This window comes from Anabrus simplex, chromosome 2 (assembly GCF_040414725.1).
Source record: "Anabrus simplex isolate iqAnaSimp1 chromosome 2, ASM4041472v1, whole genome shotgun sequence".
Lineage (NCBI taxonomy): Eukaryota > Metazoa > Arthropoda > Insecta > Orthoptera > Tettigoniidae > Anabrus > Anabrus simplex.
This window is the reverse complement of record NC_090266.1, coordinates 538,999,267-539,018,979: the sequence shown is the minus strand read 5'-3', so window position 1 is coordinate 539,018,979 and position 19,713 is coordinate 538,999,267.

Here is a 19,713-nt window from a genome sequence, read left to right as displayed (position 1 = left end):
TTGTAGTTCGAGGCAGGGATACTGCTTCACATCTCTTATTGTACGTGAACTATCCTCTTTTACGCAAATTTTTAGTGAATAAAAGGGCCTATATATCATCAAAGTCAGATGAAGATAGAATACGTAGTGGGGTAACCAAACTGCACTAACAATGATCAGTTACGTTAGAAAGTGCTCGAATTGATGACCTGTTTAGTTTCGGCACGTCTATGCCCGCCATTTAATGGATATTCCAGTTCGCTGTACCATAGCCGGTGTTATTATCTTCAGATTTCGGCGATGAGTTGTCGAAGGTGCTCGGGATTTTTTGACTCCTGGGTATAAACCGTTCGTTTCCAATGCGCTCGCAGAGGACATCTAACGGGCCATTTTCCAACCCCTGTAAGTAGCTTGAACCAAGATCTCATTCTACCATCTATTCTCACTGCATCCCAATTGTCAATATAAAATCATTTGATTGATTTTAATAATCTACCCTTAATCCCATAGTCCCCCATAATGGAGAAAATCTTTTCCCTCGGTACCCTGCCATATGCTTTCTCTAGATCTATGAAACATAAACACAACTTTCTATTCCTCTTAGAGCATTTTTCAAGTACCTGGCACCTACTGGAAATCTGATCCTGACTGCCCCTCTGTGGTCCAAAACCACACTGGTTTACATCCAAATTCCTCTCAAATACTGATCGAATCCTACCGTCCAAGATGCCATTGAATACTTTGCATGGTATAATAATCAATGAGATACCTCGATAGTTGTTGCAATCCCTCCTGTTCCCTTGCTTGTAGATAGCGGAAAATACTGCTTTTGTCCAATCTGAAGGTACCTTACCAACACACCATGCTAGTCTTACCACTCTATGAAGCCATTTCATCCCTGCCTTCCCACTATACTTCACCATTTCAGGTCTAATTTCATTTATTTTTGCTGTTTATGACTATGGAGTTTATTTATCCACCATTTCCACCTTCTTGAGCGTAATTTCACCTACACCATTTTCCCCCTTCCCACGAACTTGGTTGTTCGGAACAGTACCAGGAAGATTTCCTTTTACGTTGAGGAGATTTTCAAAATACTCCCTCAATCTGTCCTGTGATTCCCTGGGAAACATTATGAGTTCACCTGATGATACTCCCACGTGGCGCGTCCCAGTTGGCGGATAGGGTCCTAAACGGCTTGCCGGAGGACTTGAGGGAAATAAATACCTCTTGCGGACCAAACACACAAACCCTGTGAATGGGGGACGCAGATGAAGAATACACCCACGGTATCCCCTGCCTGTCTTGAGAGGCGTCTAAAAGGGGCGACCAATGGATGATAAAATTAGAACCATGATACTACTTGTAATTAGTAGACTACCATCACTCAGCGAATACCATGGGTCGCTTTTACTTGCGCGTAATTTCGTGTGGCTATTACTAGCCGAGTGCAGCCCTTGTAAGGCAGACCCTCCGATGAGGGTGGGCGACATCTGCCAAGGGTAGGTAACTGCGTGTTATTGTGGTGGAGGATAGTGTTATGTGTGGTGTGTGAGTTGCAGGGATGTTGGAGACAGCACAGACACCCAGCCCCCGGGCCATTGGAATTAACCAATGAGGGTTAAAATCCCCGACCCGGCCGGGAATCGAACCCGGGACCCTCTGAACCGAAGGCCAGTACGCTGACCATTCAGCCAACGAGTCGGACACTCTGTTAGATACAAAATAGGTTTGTGATTAGTATGGCTCAGGATGCATTTTATAGTACCTGTGATTCGTACCCCTATATGAGCGACACCATGGTTCTGCCTTGCCTATGCTTAGTACCCACAATGTGAGGAACACCACGGAATAGTGCGAGTCCCTGTGGTTAGTCCACTTATGTGAGGAACGCCATAGGTTTGCGTTGCCTGTATAGGTAAACAGCGCCGCAATGTGCGAAACACCATAGGTCTGTGTTACATGTGCGCATTACATTACCTGTGAATAGTACCATAATGTTTGGTATACCGTGAGTCTACGCTACTTTTGAATAGTATCGTAACATGACAAATAGCATCGTTCTACTATCCAAGCGATAAGTATCATTATGAGTGGCCGATGACCTGGATTTTGGACCCGTTTTAACTACAAGCATAATCGATTCAGTATTGTGCTTTAAAAGCAGTCCTTTGGTCAGTAATACTATTGTTTAACGCTAATTTCTGGGAATATGGGGCACTGCGGATAGGATCCACTGATTGTTTTAACTTCATATCCATCCATTCATTCTTCGTCCTCACGCTTCTGGTTAGTGGAGGATTATGGATTTTTAAATTGTTATAACATTTCGTCTCATTTCGTACCATTAGGGGGCCGATGACCTAGATGTTAGTCCCCTTTAAACAACAAGCATCATCTTGTTCAAGCCCCATTAATATTGATAGCTCCCCATCCAATTCCATTTCGTTAGCCAAGTTGTTTCCAAAGAGTCCCTCCGTTACTCCCATGGGTCCGAAGTTTGCTTAAAATGTTCTGAGCTCGGTAAATTACGTAAAGCAGGACGTTACCCTGGTTACACAAAGTCCAAGTGAGGATCTCTCCTCTAACGGTTAGGGACCACCTGTGGATTGTACAGTCCTACCCGCCTGAGCGCAAGATGGGCTACGACTCAGAATATGTCCGAGACGCTCACTCCCATTCCGCAGCAACTGTTATTCATACTCTCAGAACCACTTACTAGGCCATTCAGCTGTTGCCTACGTTGCCTACGTCCTACGACATGACACCTTTCTCCAGAAAGTCTTCGAAAGAAAGGTCATAGAGAAGAAGTCGAGTGAAAGACCACGTCCCTCATACCTTAGGGACATAACCACTCAGCTGGGTTTTGCTTCCTATGTCACGATGAAAAGGACTGGTATGTGGCTGCAGCGACAAGGCTTAGACTTTATTTAATGGATGGATGGATATATGACTTCAGTCTATCGATTTCCCTTTTCAGACCCCCTAACCTACCACAACGGTTCAAAGTTCTAATATTCCACGCTTCGACTAGCAGAATGCCAGTATCCATCTTCCTGATGATTGCCTGCCTCTCATGTTGTCCCCACGCGGAGATTCGATTTGGGGACTATTTTACCTCCGGAATATTTTATACGGGAGGCGGCCATAATCAGTACATAATTCATACAGAGGGATCTGCAAGTCCTCAGGAGTTAGTTACGGCTGCAGTTTCCCGTTGCTTTCAGCCGTGTAGCAGTATCAACACAGCTAAGCCAGGTTAATAATATTACAAGGCCATATGAATCAATTATCCAGACGGCCTCCCTTGCAACTTCCGAAAGGCTGCTACCCCGCCCCCTTTTCGGTGAACCATTCTTTAGTCTGGTCTCTCGACAGATACCCACTTGCGGCTTGGCTACCTGCTTCATTGAGTCAAGGTCACATGGTTCACAGGAGAGGTTAGCCTGTACATAACAATGCGATCAGAGAAATTGTGTGTCCATACACGAATGAGATTTATTTCCTCAAGGATTCAGATTTATCACGGGAATTTAAGTGACCTACAGTAATAACTAATGTTTTATGTCGAATTAAAGGAATGTACACTAACTTTTGTTGCCAAAATAAATAAAGTTGTCTAGATTTGACATACACGTCGGTAACAGACAAAACCAGCTATCATTTACAGTTTTCTGGTAAATGAACGAATTAGTAACTGGGCCGATAACTTAGAGGTTATAATCTTTAAAACCACAGTCATCATCATCGTCATCGATTTCATACTTTAAGAATTGAACAAAACCATTTTACCTCATTTCCTGAACCCTGAATGAAGCCACTCTGTAGTATTGTAGAAGTTATGAACTCAAGTTAAACGTCTCCTCGAGACAAACCTTGCCATCTGTTAATACTTTTCAAGTAATGGTTAGCGCTATTCTAATACATCAAATAAATCTCCTCGGGAAATTTCATAAGCACAATCCCCGTATTTCCTTTATGGGTGAGGCATCTTCTCCCAGTTATTACGGTTCTTTGTAGAAAAATTATGGGCAGGATTATCAGAGGATACTAACTTAATGGAAACAATGAACTTTTTTCACTGGGAATTGTAATTAAATCCTGTTTATAATTTCCTAAATGCTATCGATTGTGAACCCGGGCAGGGCAGTGCGGTCCGGGCAAGTTGTGAGCTGCTGGCAATCAATAGCGTGGTGTGTTCGCGCCTGGCACTGCTCTGCCACACCTCCCCTCAGCAGCCTCAAGAGATGAACATGCAGTAATGAAACAATCGCTGATGAATTCTGCGGACCGAAGAGTACTCTTCAGAGCGCTCAGAGCTTTATTATCGAGGCGTAGTGGACTTATGAGACAAATCCAGCCTTTGTAGATCTTTTATTACACCAGTAACATATCAAAAATTATTCCCATTACCGGTACTTACTTCACCATTTAGGCAACCCGTTGATTTTTCTTTTGCTGAACCCTTTGGGTCAAGGGACAGAATGATTCTCTAATTACCATTTCCGAAAGTAACGAATCACAAACTTCCAGCCGAACTGATCTACATTTGACAATCTCCAATTCATACGTATAAGTAATTTTTGAAGCTATTACAAATATCTTCGATTTTCTTTACCTTCTCCGATGATGTTTTGCTTTTCTTTGATATGTGAACTAACCTCAAAATTTCAAATTTAGTATTTCAGGAACAATAAATATCGTAATTTGAGTTTATTTTTACAATTCTCAATGTTCCCTGGATTTATGAATTAAAATTCCGTGCGCCATACAGCCCATGAAGAAATTAAGCCCATCGAGATGACTGACTTGTCATGAGCAAGATACTGAAGTGCCACTTGATTCGGGTCAGGATTTCTTCTTTAGTTTTACTTGGATTCTTTGACCGGGCCCACTGCTCCTCATTTCAGGAATTTTCTAATTTGATCTCACGAGGCGGAGTGGGTAACGTGTCATTTAACAAATGGCTTACGTCACACCGACACAGATAGGTCTTATGGCGACGATCGGACAGGAAAGGGCTATGAGTGGGAAGGAAGCGGCTGTAGCCTTAATTAAGGTAGAGAGCCCCATTTTCCTGGAGTGAAAATGGGCAACCACGGAAAACCAACTTCAGGGCTGATGAATGCAAGCTCACAACTGCGTGCCCCTAAGCGCACGGCCAATTCACTCGGTGGTAACTTATCAAACTACTTAGATGAGATGGGAATCGAAGTTGTTTTATGTGAGTACGTAGGCGATGCCTATACAAATTGCTCAACATGTATACAGTTATATAAGCACCTTATGGTCTTATTCTAAACGATCTGTGGAATTATACAGATATTTTCGAACGACGTTTGAGTTTTCACCGCTAGAATCAAAACCGAAATCAAATAACTGCCGATATTGCTTTTACGTCCCACTAACAATTTTTGTGGTTTTCAGAAAATCCAAGGTACCGGAATTTCGTCGCTCAGAAGTTCTTTCCATACCAGTAAGTCTGGCGACACAAGACTGGCGTATTTCAGTACCTAAAATAACACCTAGCTTGATCTCAGAGGGCCAGAGCTTTACCATCTTAGCTACTGAGTCCGGTACCGCAATTTTCGTTTCATCTTAAATGTCCGATTTCTTCATTTCTCCCTGCACCATGCTTTTAGAACTTGCCACTAATTCGGAAAACATACAATACAATGTTCTGAATAACAACACAGAAAGCGCCTGCGTAAGCAGTTACCATCCAATTCCACACTCCATGGACAGCGTAATAGAAGTCACAGGGTACCAAAATTTTGACCTTATTAATATATTCTATTTGTTGTTTGTTTTTTCTATGAAACCCAGTGAACGAGCAATAAAATTGTGTTGGGACACACCACATCACAATACCTGAGAGAGTGTAAAATATTAGCAAATAAAAATGGCCTCCTCCGATCGGTCCTTTTGAGCCCCTATTAGCAATTGATTTCCTAATTCGACGAAATCTGATCTAGGCTTGTAAAGCTGAATGATAGGCAGTAAAAGGATCGAGTAATTTGAAACTTAAATAAGGTAATGGTCAAAGAATGTTCAGTTAATACCCGCGTTCATGGCTGAATCGCTCTATGGTAAGACCAGAAAATAAAGCTCAAGACCTCAGGGAATTCTCCTCAAAAATCTAGCCAGAATAATGTCTCATTTCAAGTCTCTTGCCGCGTATTCGGCTTATACAGTAACACCGAGTACAAGATTAAAAACATGAGACACCACAAGAGCACGGATTACACAGGCCTGCAGAAGGAAGGTGATGGAAAATTGTTTTTGAAATTTCATGTGAAGTGTACATAATTAGGTATGGCGATTCCAAATATAACAGCCATTATTCTCCATCACGTCAGAATTTTTCACCAAGTTCATTTGAATCCATAAAGGCCTTTCAAAATTGTTTAATTTGTCCGAGACCGGGCGAGTTGGCCGTGCGCGTAGAGGCGCGCGGCTGTGAAGCTTGCATCCGGGAGATAGTAGGTTCGAATCCCACTATCGGCAGCCCTGAAAATGGTTTTCCGTGGTTTCCCATTTTCACACCAGGCAAATGCTGGGGCTGTACCTTAATTAAGGCCACGGCCGCTTCCTTCCAACTCCTAGGCCTTTCCTATCCATCGTCGCCATAAGACCTATCTGTGTCGGTGCGACGTAAAGCCCATAGCAAAAAAAAAAATTGTCCGAGCTTTATATGAAGTGGTGGATGGAAGACGTTTACTCGATCAACTAAACTTTCTCGTAAAGTACTTTAGCTTCCAGGTCCTAAACTCTTCCTAGGTATCTACTCTTCTTTGAACCAGTACTGAATCATATCCCTGATATTCCATAAACACAGGAAGAAGGGGAATTTAGTGCAGCCTCCCTGCTGTCCAGGAAGCATGGTTATTACCTTTAGATTATCGCACATCGCATATCATCCAAACATTATCATTGTGTTTCAGTTTGGAGAGGATTAATGCTAAGTTCCCATGGCATTCTTTCATATGCACAGAATGTCCTACAGGCACTGATGCGTACTTTTGGCATTGTGAATTAGCACTTCCTTGAAGCTTCTTTTCAATGAAACAATAAAGAGACTCCACTCTTCGACGACATACTATACCTGAAACTCATGAAGGACTCCATTGATATCAATGCATAAAATGAAATGATTTTCGTGTGAAAATTAAGGTACAAAATTTATTTCTCTATGTCTGAACCATGGGAAAGAGCTGCCAATAAGTTCCTTTCTTTTAACCTAGAACCCAACTGGTCTGTGGAATCATTAAAAGGACCTAAGCCTTTAACCAAGTCATTGAGTTCAGATTGTGAAAAAGGTTTAGGCTCATCCATGAGGTACAGGGCATCTTGCTGAATGAACATTAGGATAAACAATCTCTTTCATGTTTTAGATTCTACCCACATGCATTTCATGAATAGAAGTAACAGTCGATACTGTGTTTACTGTGTTCCATACATAACATTGGATCTCCAAAACAGAAGGATTCCTTCATACCATGAGACAGTTGTCGGTGTTCGTCCATACAGATGTAGCATACCTTATGTGGAGCCCATGGTCTATCCTGATCACATAGATTTGTCGCAAAATTTGCATAATAAACACTTTTTACAACGCCAGCAATGTATCTTTGTTGTTTCATCACTGTATATTCTCCACAAATATAACAAAAGTTGCCAGGTGAATTACAACAGCCCCTCGAGATAATTTTATGCAGTCAGTGTTTATTTACACCTTAAGAAATTAACTCACTACGACTGCAGTAAAACTGCACTTGTTGCAAAGAAATCTACACTAGAATAATAACAGCGTTCTAGAGACAACTGACTTCAGAAGTGAAGATAATTCTGATGAAGAAGTCAAAATTCTTTCATTTTGGTGAAAGAGCTAAGAGATGGGGTGTACAAATGGCATAATAAAACATGAATTTTCTGCAGGCCTTAAAATTAAAATACTGATTTGTGAGAAAATGATGCGTGATGGATTTTTCATTATTGTTTCTGAATTCAACACCCAAGAACTGTGTAAATCAACGATTAGGTGATTCGGTATTGCCATTTATTATTATTATTATTATTATTATTATTATTATTATTATTATTATTATTATTATTATTATTATTATTATTATTATTATTATTATTATTATTATTATTATTATTATTATTATTATTATTGTTTTTTATCAAATTCCCCACTTTAGTTTTCACTGGAGAAAATCTTGGAAAGAAATGAAAAAAATGTTGGATACTGTAACACACGAATGCGACTTCCGCACTACGCCAATACATTACTTTTCATGCTCACATATTCTTCGAATCCTCAGTAAACGAGATCTACTAATAAAATGAAAATTGCATTACTCAGCCGCAAATAAAACAAAACATAACATAACGGAACATTATTTCCTTTTTTTTAACAATGTGTTATACGTCGCACGTCGCAACGACAGAGATAGGCCTTATGGCGACGAAGGGACAGGAAAGGGCCAGGTGTGAAAATGGGAAAACACGGAAAACCATCTTCAGGGCTGCCGACAGTGGGGTTCGAACCCACTATCTCCCAGATGAAAGCATAAAGGTGCGTGATCCTAACTGCATGGCCAACAAGCCTGGTACGGAACATTATAACTTAGAACATAATCACTTTGCTAACCCTTCGATGAAGCTCCTCACCTGGCTCTGCCAGCAATCCCGCTGCAATTTCCTCTGCGTATTAACCATTTGAAAGGATACGCTCAGTATACTGGTTCTTGACTATTAAAACTATAAACGTTCTTAAAAAGCACATTACCGGGCGAGTTGGCCGTGCGCGTAGAGGCGCGCGGCTGTGAGCTTGCATCCGGGAGATAGTAGGTTCGAATCCCACTATCGGCAGCCCTGAAGATGGTTTTCCGTGGTTTCCCATTTTCACACCAGGCAAATGCTGGGGCTGTACCTTAATTAAGGCCACGGCCGCTTCCTTCCAACTCCTAGGCCTTTCCTATCCCATCGTCGCCATAAGACCTATCTGTGTCGGTGCGACGTAAAGCCCCTAGCAAAAAAAAAGCACATTTTATAGATTACATACTATTTGACACAGAACAAAAGAAATACTTCCTCAGACAGGCGGATTCGCCGTAATTTCGCACACGGGTTATATTGCAGTTTTTATCTCGCACTTCCAGAACTGCATACTTCTTCCTCTCGTCACTCGTGATTTCAGACAGTTCGCATAGAGTTATTTTCATCAGGTGTTTTCTTTCCAACTCCCCTCCTGCTCGCAGCTAAAACAACTGTTACCGACTGAGATAAAATGTGTCTGGCTGCACGTTATTAAGTTCACCTCCACAGTCTTGAATATTCTCTACACTGATCTAAGTTTTGAGATTTAAATTACTCGCGTTATGATGTTCACTTAATTTGCAATTCAGAGTACTGATAATTAAAGTTATCGACTCTTTACTAACATTGCAGATTCGCACTTTAGAGTAGTTCTCATAATTTTTAATTCCTTTTTCTGACGCAGACCGTCGTCCACCGTGCGCGCGAGACAGCGGCAGAAGCAATCCTTTCTTCCCACACTCGTCAGCTTAAGTAAACCACTGCCTTTGTGCCAAAGTTCCCGCGTAATTCTGTTACGACCAGGTTCTTTCTCCAAACTTGTAGGATTTATTCACTTGAAACTAGCTGGTGTTACTTCAAATATTCTGGCCATCGCACTGATTTCAGAAACACATTTTTCCTTCGTGCGTTTTAGGTGTAATCCCTTGCGCGTGTGTAGACTTACGACTTCATCCGGAGGTTCATTGGTTATGTTTCACACAAACTCTGTGTCGCTAGCTTGAATACACCTGGATTCCCACTTGAGGACCTTAAGTTTGCACAGGTCTCATTCTTACTTGTTTTTATAATCCAAGTAAATCAGTTTTAATGTTACTATTATGCAATTTTAATTTCTTAAAATTGGGCGCGAAATAGTTCATCAACTGCAGAGACATCACGGATTACGCGTACCTTGACCTCCTTGGAGATAGCTTTTGTGGAATACGTGTTGTTACCTGTAAGATCGGAAATTCGGGTTTTCTCGCCTTTCCAAACAGTAAACAAATTATCATGGAAGATAACATGGAAAAAGTGTTACGCCATTAACAGAATTCCAAAAGATAACACTCTACGCACGTAGAAATTGGGTAACGGGGTCAGTATGTATGTATGTATGTATTATTATCTTTCAATGGTCCCTAGGTCGAGTATGAAGGAGCCATTGAAAGTTATAATAAGAATAGATCAACAGAAACTGTGCAGAAGTACACGTCCAGCAAGAATACGTCCAATCTATACGTCCAACTAGGTCCGTAAACCGAGATAACTTGCTCATTTAAGAGGTAATTGAATGGAAATTAAATGAGGAGAAATTCATAAGCTCCGAACCCCGATGTGTTCGGATAATTGAGTTAAGAAAGCATGAATTTGGATACGAATAGAGACCAGTAAATAAAAGATCGCATCAACAGCTGAGAAGAAGTCAAATCTTGTATGTAACTTTCAGGTCCAGGAACGTCACACGGCGGAGGCCTGGAACGGTTTTGAATTGTGCATGTTTAATTATCAAGAAGGCGTATGTGGAGTAATGGATTGTATGCATTAAGAAGATGAATGAATAGCAGAATGTGTTCCTTTGCGTATTTTATTGACTAAAGAGCGTGACCCAGTTAGGTAAAACGTTCTTCAAATGTCAAGAACAGATTGAAGGGAGATTACAGTATGGTAATTTTTGTAGGAATCATGAAATACGAATTGATGTATTATTGCAATATTATAAAAATAAGATTTTTTATGACAATGAATTAAAAAAAAACATCGAAGAAGATTGACTAAAAGAACAGCTCTGGTACACGTTGAGAGAAGGAATTGATGAAATGATAAGGAATTTAAAGATATTGCAAGGTTTTAAGAGCTCGATAACATATTGTGTAACAGTAATACGCGAAAATAAGGCGAGTGTCGTAAACAAAATTGAGATGCATAAAAATTTTGTTGCACTGTATTAATATTACTTGTACAAGTTTCAGATTGGAAGGACGACGGACCTGGTTTATCATTATAATAAATCTAAACAAGACAGAGATGTGCGCCTAAATCAAGGCTAGTGACTTGATGGGTCCGAATTCATACGGAATTACCTGAAATGATATGGAAATAAATGTCCATGGCTGCAGCAACCAAGAAAGTGGAATGAAACACCAGAGTCAACAACGATAAGTACCCAGGCATTGTCTTTCCTTTATTCTATCTGTAGAGAGCTTATAGTAGTGTTAGAATTTTTATCATGTTAACAATGTGACAACTTGAGTAACCTAATGTGACCGTCATTGTATATCTGTCAGAGAGTGGTAACCCGATCATTGGTAAGAGTAGCAATTCAGATTGCCGTAAATATCCAGGTGATGAAGGCATACAAGTATGGTAATGTTTTCATGGAATTTCCTGATGCTGTCTGAATGTTTGCAAGAGTCTGTTCGTAAATATGGTAATATTGAGTGCTGCGTGTGTAATTCTAGTGAGTTATTTTATGTAGTTAATATGTCATTGTAATAGGAGGATTTGTGTCGCGTAATAACTTAGTGGAGTGCGATTATGCTGTCAATTATGAGATGATTTTATACGCGAGTAGCTGAGATTCTTCGGATATATGCGCTTGTGTATTTAGAATGATAGTGTAGGCATGGTGCACATTTTGAGGCAAGGTATGGTAAATGATAGGCTCGTCGAGAATATTATGGTGATGTAATGCGATTATTGTGATAATGTGGTTTGTTGACATTGATACTACGGCAATGTAGTAAGTCTTCGAGAATGTCTATGAACCTAGATTGATGATGGTTTAAATGAGATGTTCATCATGCAATGTTTAAAGGATTTTCGGATGGGCAAGCTATATGATGTGCTGATAGTATTTAAAAAGGTATCCCAGAGATTATAAATGTCGAACGTGTAAGGAAATCATCGAAATATGATTTATGGTATGGCAAGAAGGTAAGATGAGTGTATTAATGGATGAATTATTGAGAGGATCTTCGATAAAAATGACACGAATAAATAATGAGATGTGTTGTTTAAGAGGTTAATGTCACATGTTGCAGTACGTTAGCATTCAGAGTAGTTGCTTGTAGTAGTTGATTTCTTAGGCAGCAGTATTTCGTAGGTGGATCAAAAGGTTAGTTGCACTAACGCGCCGCAGCAGCGCACTGTGTGTCGCAAACGTGGGCACAGCGGAGAAAGGGACAGACACTGTCCCCACGACTGTTACGCAGGTAGCTGTGGTGTCTCGGCTAGTATTGTGTGAATAGCGGCCAAATGCAATGGCGCATCAACTGGACGTTCACTCCAAATATGAGATGCCTGCGACAATCCGATTCCTATGGGCCAAAAGGAAGAATTGCACGGACATTCATCGTGAAATTAGTGCTGTGTATGGGAAGCAGGCCATTTCCCGGCAAGGTATCACAAAGTGGTGTCAGCAATTCGAAGCCGCACGCACGGATATCACGGACAACCATCGCGAAGGCAAGCCCGCAACGTCCAGGACCCGTGCAAAGGTCAAAAGTGTGAATGCGATAATTAGACAGAACCGGCGCATTAAACTGAGAGAAATCGCTACGCAGCTAAACATGTCGTATGGCAATGTGTTCGCCATTGTTCACCAGGATCTTGGATATCGTAAGCTGTGCCAAAAATGTGCCCCACGTCTTCTCACCGATGAGCACAAGGGACGTTTCCAATCCTCCCTGGCATTTTTGCAACGCTATGCCGCAGACGGCAACGGGTTTCTGCGGCGAATCGTCATAGGCGACGAAACGTGGGTACACCACTTTACCCCGGAAAAGAAGCGAACATCAATGGAATGGGTGCAACCCTCACCACCACAACGAAAGAAGGCCAAGGTTCAACCTTCAGCCAGTAAGGTTATGGTGACAGCGCTCTTTGACCAGGAGGGTTTGCTGCACGTGTAATTCATGCCGAAAGGAATACGATCAACGCGTCGTCCTATTGTCAAACGTTGCACCGGTTGCGTAAAGCGATTAAAGAGAAGCGCCGGGGGAAATTGAGCGCCGGTGTGATTTTGTTGCACGATAACGCAACACCGCACAAGGCCCGCAAAACGAGAAAACTGAAGCAGCTTTTCAAGTGGGAGGTCTGGCAACATCCACCCTACAGTCCCGACCTAGCGCCACGTGACTTTCATCTGTTCGGTAAGCTCAAAACGGAGCACGGTGGTAGACGTTTCCAGACCGATGAAAAGGTGAAGACCGCTGTCTCCGAGTGGTTGCAGAACGCTGGAGGAAATTTCTACGCATCCGGCATCGACAAGTTGGTTGTGCGTTCGCAGAAATGTTTGGAGTCTCTTGGAACGTATGTGGATAAGTGACGTTACAGTGTATGTCGTTATAGTCGTGTTGCTGTTGAATAGGTGGTGTAATAAAAGGCCATAACTGGGAAGTGAAACTTATTTTCTGATCTACCCTCGTATTTACAGTACATCTTTGGAGGAGAGCAGACGCTGTGAGAACAACCCATTATTACCGTTTACATTGATTACGCCAGTAGTTAGACGTTGTTTACTCTAGGTACGGCGAAGCTGAAGGTTCCAGATGTGTGCTGTTATTACCATGATTGCTTTATTTATTGAATTTGTTTGGTCATTTTGGCTGATTAGCAGATGATTACATTATCATGCAATGTTAGGAAGACTGGATCGTTGGCATATTCAAGTTGTATGTTAGGGAGATGGATAGTTAGAAGATCAAAAACAGATAGAATATCGGAGGACAAACTTTGGGCCAATATGTGACATAAATGAATGAACAAAGTGAATGTTTACAAAATTATTAATTTTATGATTGGCGAATTTTCAATGAACTCTTAAAATAATTCATTATTTCGTGGTCAAGATTTCAGAAATGTTGTGATGAATTCATTTATGGAATTTTAAGAAATTAATGTCAGATAAATGTTCATAATATGTTAATGGAAACCAACAAAGGTTAATCAATATGATAATTTTTATTCTCCATCATGTTGTCTACTGAATGATTATTATTATTTTCTTTCTTCATGAATGGTTAATTAAAGCGGGATATCCTTTCAAAATGATATTGCGATCTTCCTCATTTCATAAAATTATGATTTAATAGCCTTATGTAGTTAGGTAGGACATTGAATTTAATCTGTGTACACGAGCCTGGTGTTGAAAAAGGGATAACCGGTACTCGCCGAATGACTATGCCCGTGAGTGGAATCTCTTGCAATCCGTTGACACTAGCCGAGGTTTATTTGAAAACAAAACATATTACTTCGAACCAACCACATCCACGAACGGTTATAGTATGTATGTATGTATGTATGTATGTATGTATGTATGTATGTATGTATGTATGTATGTATGTGTAAGTATGTATTTTACAAGGAAACGCCGGCGGTCTGTCTGAAACGTAATTTAATTGAGCGCGAGGTACAGCGACGTAAACAATTCACAGGTGGAGCTTGTGCATAGAGATCGAGTAACTACGTCACGAGCTCCACGCAAGGAACTGATCTTGCTGTGTCGTGCCGATCACGTGTACAACGAGTGATTACATGGAAAGGAATGGAACATATTTTGACGATATTTTGATCCGGATAAGCTATCGATTAATTGGAATAAGCCATTTTGTAGCCCATCTTTTAAAGGCAAACATATCCCGATTTCAAGTAAATCGGCCAAGAGATTTACGAGTATTTACACCCCAAAGGAGATCAATTCTGGCACGAGGAGGCTGAGTCAGACTCCGCTGAATGGTATAAAAGAACAGCGATTCGCGAAGTAAATAGCAGTTCATAACTCGCAGCTGAAGAGACAACACGATGTTGTAGGCGAGTGACTAAGCCGAGGTTCGAACATAGCCGCCACGAGCGAGGTTCGCCGGCAAGATCTCTGCCGTAATTGTCGTCAAAAGACTTGTATTCAAAGTGCTACTTTTGGACTTAAAAATGTTTCGAACATTAAAATACAAACTTAGTCTTCACGAACTACTAGGAGTGTTTCAGTGACGTGTGGCCGTATCTTTAACTGTGGAATAATGTATTTGAACTTCAACTCAGCTGAAAGCGAATGTGTAGAACTTGTACTCACACCAGGTTTATTATTAAATTTGGAACATTTATAATTTAAGAGCAAGTGCATATTAACGCAATTTTCTAGTGAAGTACATAAGTACTTAGTGTATTAAAGCAAATAACGCAATAAAACTGCTTAAAGATTCGTACTTAATGAAAGTGTGATTAAATATAAACAGCATTAAAACATTCGTCGCGGGTGAACAAGACAGTGCCGCATTAGACGATTTCCTCTTCATAACACTCTATTTGAACGTACAAACATGAATGGGTTTAGAACACTTCTACTCTTGAGAATAGACCTTTCCTTCGTATGTCATACCAATTATTATATTAGAACTGTGTTTTTTCTCTGAATAGTTATTCCGATAAATGTGCTTTCGTAAATTTGCTGCCAGTGTTAAGAACAGTGAAAAAGTGCACATAACAAAATACCGTGCATACTTTTATGAAGTGCAAATACGAGTTATTTTTAATAGGACACTACTAAGCAATCATAGTCAGTTGAAATTTCTCGTGTTCGTTACACTACACAGTGACGCGTGAAATCCTGACGAGTGCCTGTTTCTCGTAATTATCATATCTGCCTGTCGCTACATAAGATGAATATCGAGTCGACGTGGGGCGTGTCAGTGAGGGAATGGAACCGTAGTATCAACCTGGGATATGGAAAGTGGTGCTATGGTGATGACTTCACATCAGCTGCCTATGGTAACAACTTGCTGTTCACTGACCAGCAGCTGTGTACATTACAGTGCTGAGTTCCAGTGAAAAGAGTGATATGAAGTGCATTTCAAACCAGTTTTGAAACAAACACCCCCACCCCATGGCACTACAGCCCTTGAAGGGCCTTGGCCTACCAAGCGACCGCTGCTCATCCGAAGGCCTGCAGATAACGAGGTGTCATGTGGTCAGCACGACACATCCTTTCGGTATTTATTCTTGACTTTCTAGACCGGGGCCGCTATCTCACCGTCAGTTAGCTCATCAATTCTAATCACGAAGGCTGAGTGGACCCCGAACCAGCCTCAGGTCCAGGTTAAAATCCCTAACCTTGCCGAGAATCAAACCCAGGGCCTCCGAGTAAGAGGCAGGCACGGTACCCCTACACCACGAAGCCGGCACTTTTAACACAAGTGAATAAAATTCCACATAAACTAACTTTCTTCTTGCCAAGTGGAATAGTAAAATCAGTGACTTCGTTTAGTAGCTTTACGAACAATTGTTACGAAGCTCATTGGATATTAGACTTTTACTAAATTCTAGTCTGCGTTATTTTCGAAGAGTTAAAATGTCCGTACATATAAAAACTATTAGGAAGAACTTCACAAACTTTGAAAGTGAAAGAGTATTTATTTTTAAGTGAAGCGATACTTCTTGTTATTATTTAAAAGGACTGTAGGAAACAAGTTATATTTTTTCCTGAAAGGACTGTAGGGGAAAATAATTCTGATCTTTTGAATTTTGAATTTGATTTTCAAGCGAAAGGCACTCATTTAAATTAATTTATCGTGACTAAAAACAAATTATTTTCAAAACATTAAGATATAAAGGGTCTTTTGCGAATATAACGTTATTAAATCAGGCAAATATCAAGATGAACTTTATTTATTTTTGCATTACGAAAATTTCGTAAAAAACTTGCTTTAATGTTTAAATAATATTGCCAACAAAACGAATATTTGGTCAAAAGTGGCAAGAATGATAGGAAACATTGCCCATACATTCATGGTGATGTATAAATTGAGTTTTCAGTCCAACTATAGTTTTGCTGTGCATAGCCTCTCTGTACCTGCTCCATAAGAGCAGTCCACCCCTAAGTGAAGATTCTCATGCCCAGATCCCTGATCATTTCATTTCCCGGAACAGTTTGTATGTATGTATGTATGTATGTATGTATGTATGTATGTATGTATGTATGTATGTATGTATGTATGTATGTATGTATGTATGTATGTATGTATGTATGTACGTACGTACGTATGTATGTATGAATGTATGTATGTATGTATGTATGCATGTATGTACGTTTGTATGTATGTATGTATTGTACCGGTTACGACCTGTACATGCATATTTTTTGAGAGTTAATTGTATTTAATCATCACGCGTATTACTCCTTGCAAGCCTGGTTTGTTTACATTCAGCGGGACGAGCTAGCAAGCTGAGGACAGCTGTATGTGTGACGTAGCTGCAGGGGCTAGTTAGATCACCCGCCTGTCATGCCACGTGCAACTGGCCTGAACTCGTATGTTCTAGATTCAAGCGTCACACCTTTCCGAACATTCGACGGAGAAAAAATTTAAAACTCCTATAATAATTATGGTAGGAACTTGAGTAACATGTCATTTTAAAGGGAATCACATAAACGTCGCAATGCTTGAATTTCAAGAAAATCCGTCGAGGGATTCAGGCGATAACCAGCTTCACGGCATATGTGACGTAGATGTCCCCAAACCGAATATAAGGAGGGCTCAATATAGCCTGATATCTCAGTCAGTCAGTCAGTCAGTCACAGTTGAGTAGTCAGCGTGGCTCTACTCGCTGCAATAATCGTCGGAGGCTATCTTCGTGTGGTTATAGTCTCACTGAGGAAATCTGAATTTCCTCGAAGTCTTTATTTACGAGTGTTGAGGAACGAATTCTTCTAAGTCTTTATAAATGGGACTTGTAATGTTTACGAGTGTTGAGGAACGAATTCTTCTAAGTCTTTATAAATGGGACTTGTAATATTTACGAGTGTTGAGGAATGAATTCTTCTAAGTCTTTATAAATGGGACTTGTAATATTTACCAGTGATGGACTCTAAATTTTCACCAGTGATTTTTCAAAGACTTGTAATATTCACGAGTGATGAACTCTAAATTTATTCGAAGTTTTCATGAGCATAGACTTGTGAGTTTTGCCAGTGATTACTTAAAGACTTTTAATTTTTGCCATTGATGAACTATAACATTATTGAAAGTCTTCATGAACATGGACTTGTCATTTCCATGAGTGTTAAAGAGTGAATTCTTGAAAGTCTTTATGAACATTGACTAGTGATTTTACTAGTGGTGAGAAAACTAATTATTCAAGGTTTTCATGAACTTTGACTTATTAATTCTGCGAGTGACGGAGAACACATTTTCGGAGTTTTGTGGGCATTGATTCTATCAACCTCATTGTACTTGGGTAATGTGATTACCTGCAACATCGTCAGGAACCATCGGAGGTCATCCCGAGCATCGGGAATTTGAGGCGTAATCCATGCAACCAACCTGGATGGTCCGTCCGCATCTTGACGGAGTACTTGGGCATATTCTGGAACGTGTTCCAGCCGGTGCGGCCTGGTGAGCTGGAGACCCGTGCCATTTAAAGGACAATGTGGAAGACAACCCCTATCTACCATGAGGTGATGTGCAATTTAATATGCATTACATGAATAAACACTTATCAAATCAGATTCAAACTTTTCTTGTAGATAGGACCCTGCCCCTGTACCAAGCCCTAGCTAATATTTATCCAGTTTAGCCCTGAGAACTATTCCATGCTTACGTTGAAAATAAATCTTAAAGTCGGGCTCTTTTACTGGTACAGTATGTATGTATGTATGTATGTATGTATGTATGTATGTATGTATGTATGTATGTATGTATGTATGTATGTATGTATGTATGTATGTATGTATGTATGTATGTATGTATGTATTGTACCGGGAAATGATTGTGGGGTTTGAGCATGGGAAGGGTCTCAGGTAGTGTTCGGTGAATTTTGGAGCAGGTACAGAGACGGATAGTATCGCAGGGAGAATAATAGGTGGTAATTCTTTTTTCGTAAAATTTATTTAAAATATCCGAAGATATATCACCCTGCAATTCCAATTGCAACTCAAATTGGTGGCTAATATTTGCCAAAAACGTAAAATAAAAGATTTATGTTGTGATCTTCTTGACGTCCGTTTCCTTGAGAATATCAAAATAATTATTACTCTTCGATGAATCATGAACAACCTACAGTATTTCTAATTTAAATGCACACACAGAAATTGCACCATGGATATAATCAATTCATCATTGATGGTGTTGACCTACAGTCTTTCTAATTTTTATACCACAAAAATGAACACACACTTGTCATGGAAAGTTTGATAAATTAAATAAAATATTTGATCTCTTGCTGTAAGTCTTTCAGTTCGTTTGAATTGAAAAATGGAATTAATAAGGCACTTGAAAATCCTAAAGTTCATCTAGGTAAAATGAATTTATTTAATTAATAACTTTGAAATGAGTTTATAGCAAATATGAACTTCGTTTAAATGACGATAAAATTATGAATTCATATCCACACGAAGCACTTGTAAGAGCACTGTACTGAACTAAGTGCTTTGCAAAAAGTCAGTCAGTTGTGATTACTCACTCAGAATACGATAAGATCTGCTTACAAATGTTGGACTTGGTGACTTTGTGTCTGGAACATTCCGCGGAGTGCGGACGCAGGCTCGAACTCAGCACTGGCGATGTTCAGTTAAGATACCACGTCAATCTCCCTCGTCGACGTCCCTCGATGGGTACCATAACTGAAGAAACCATGTAAATCCCTCGTTGGAAGCGACGT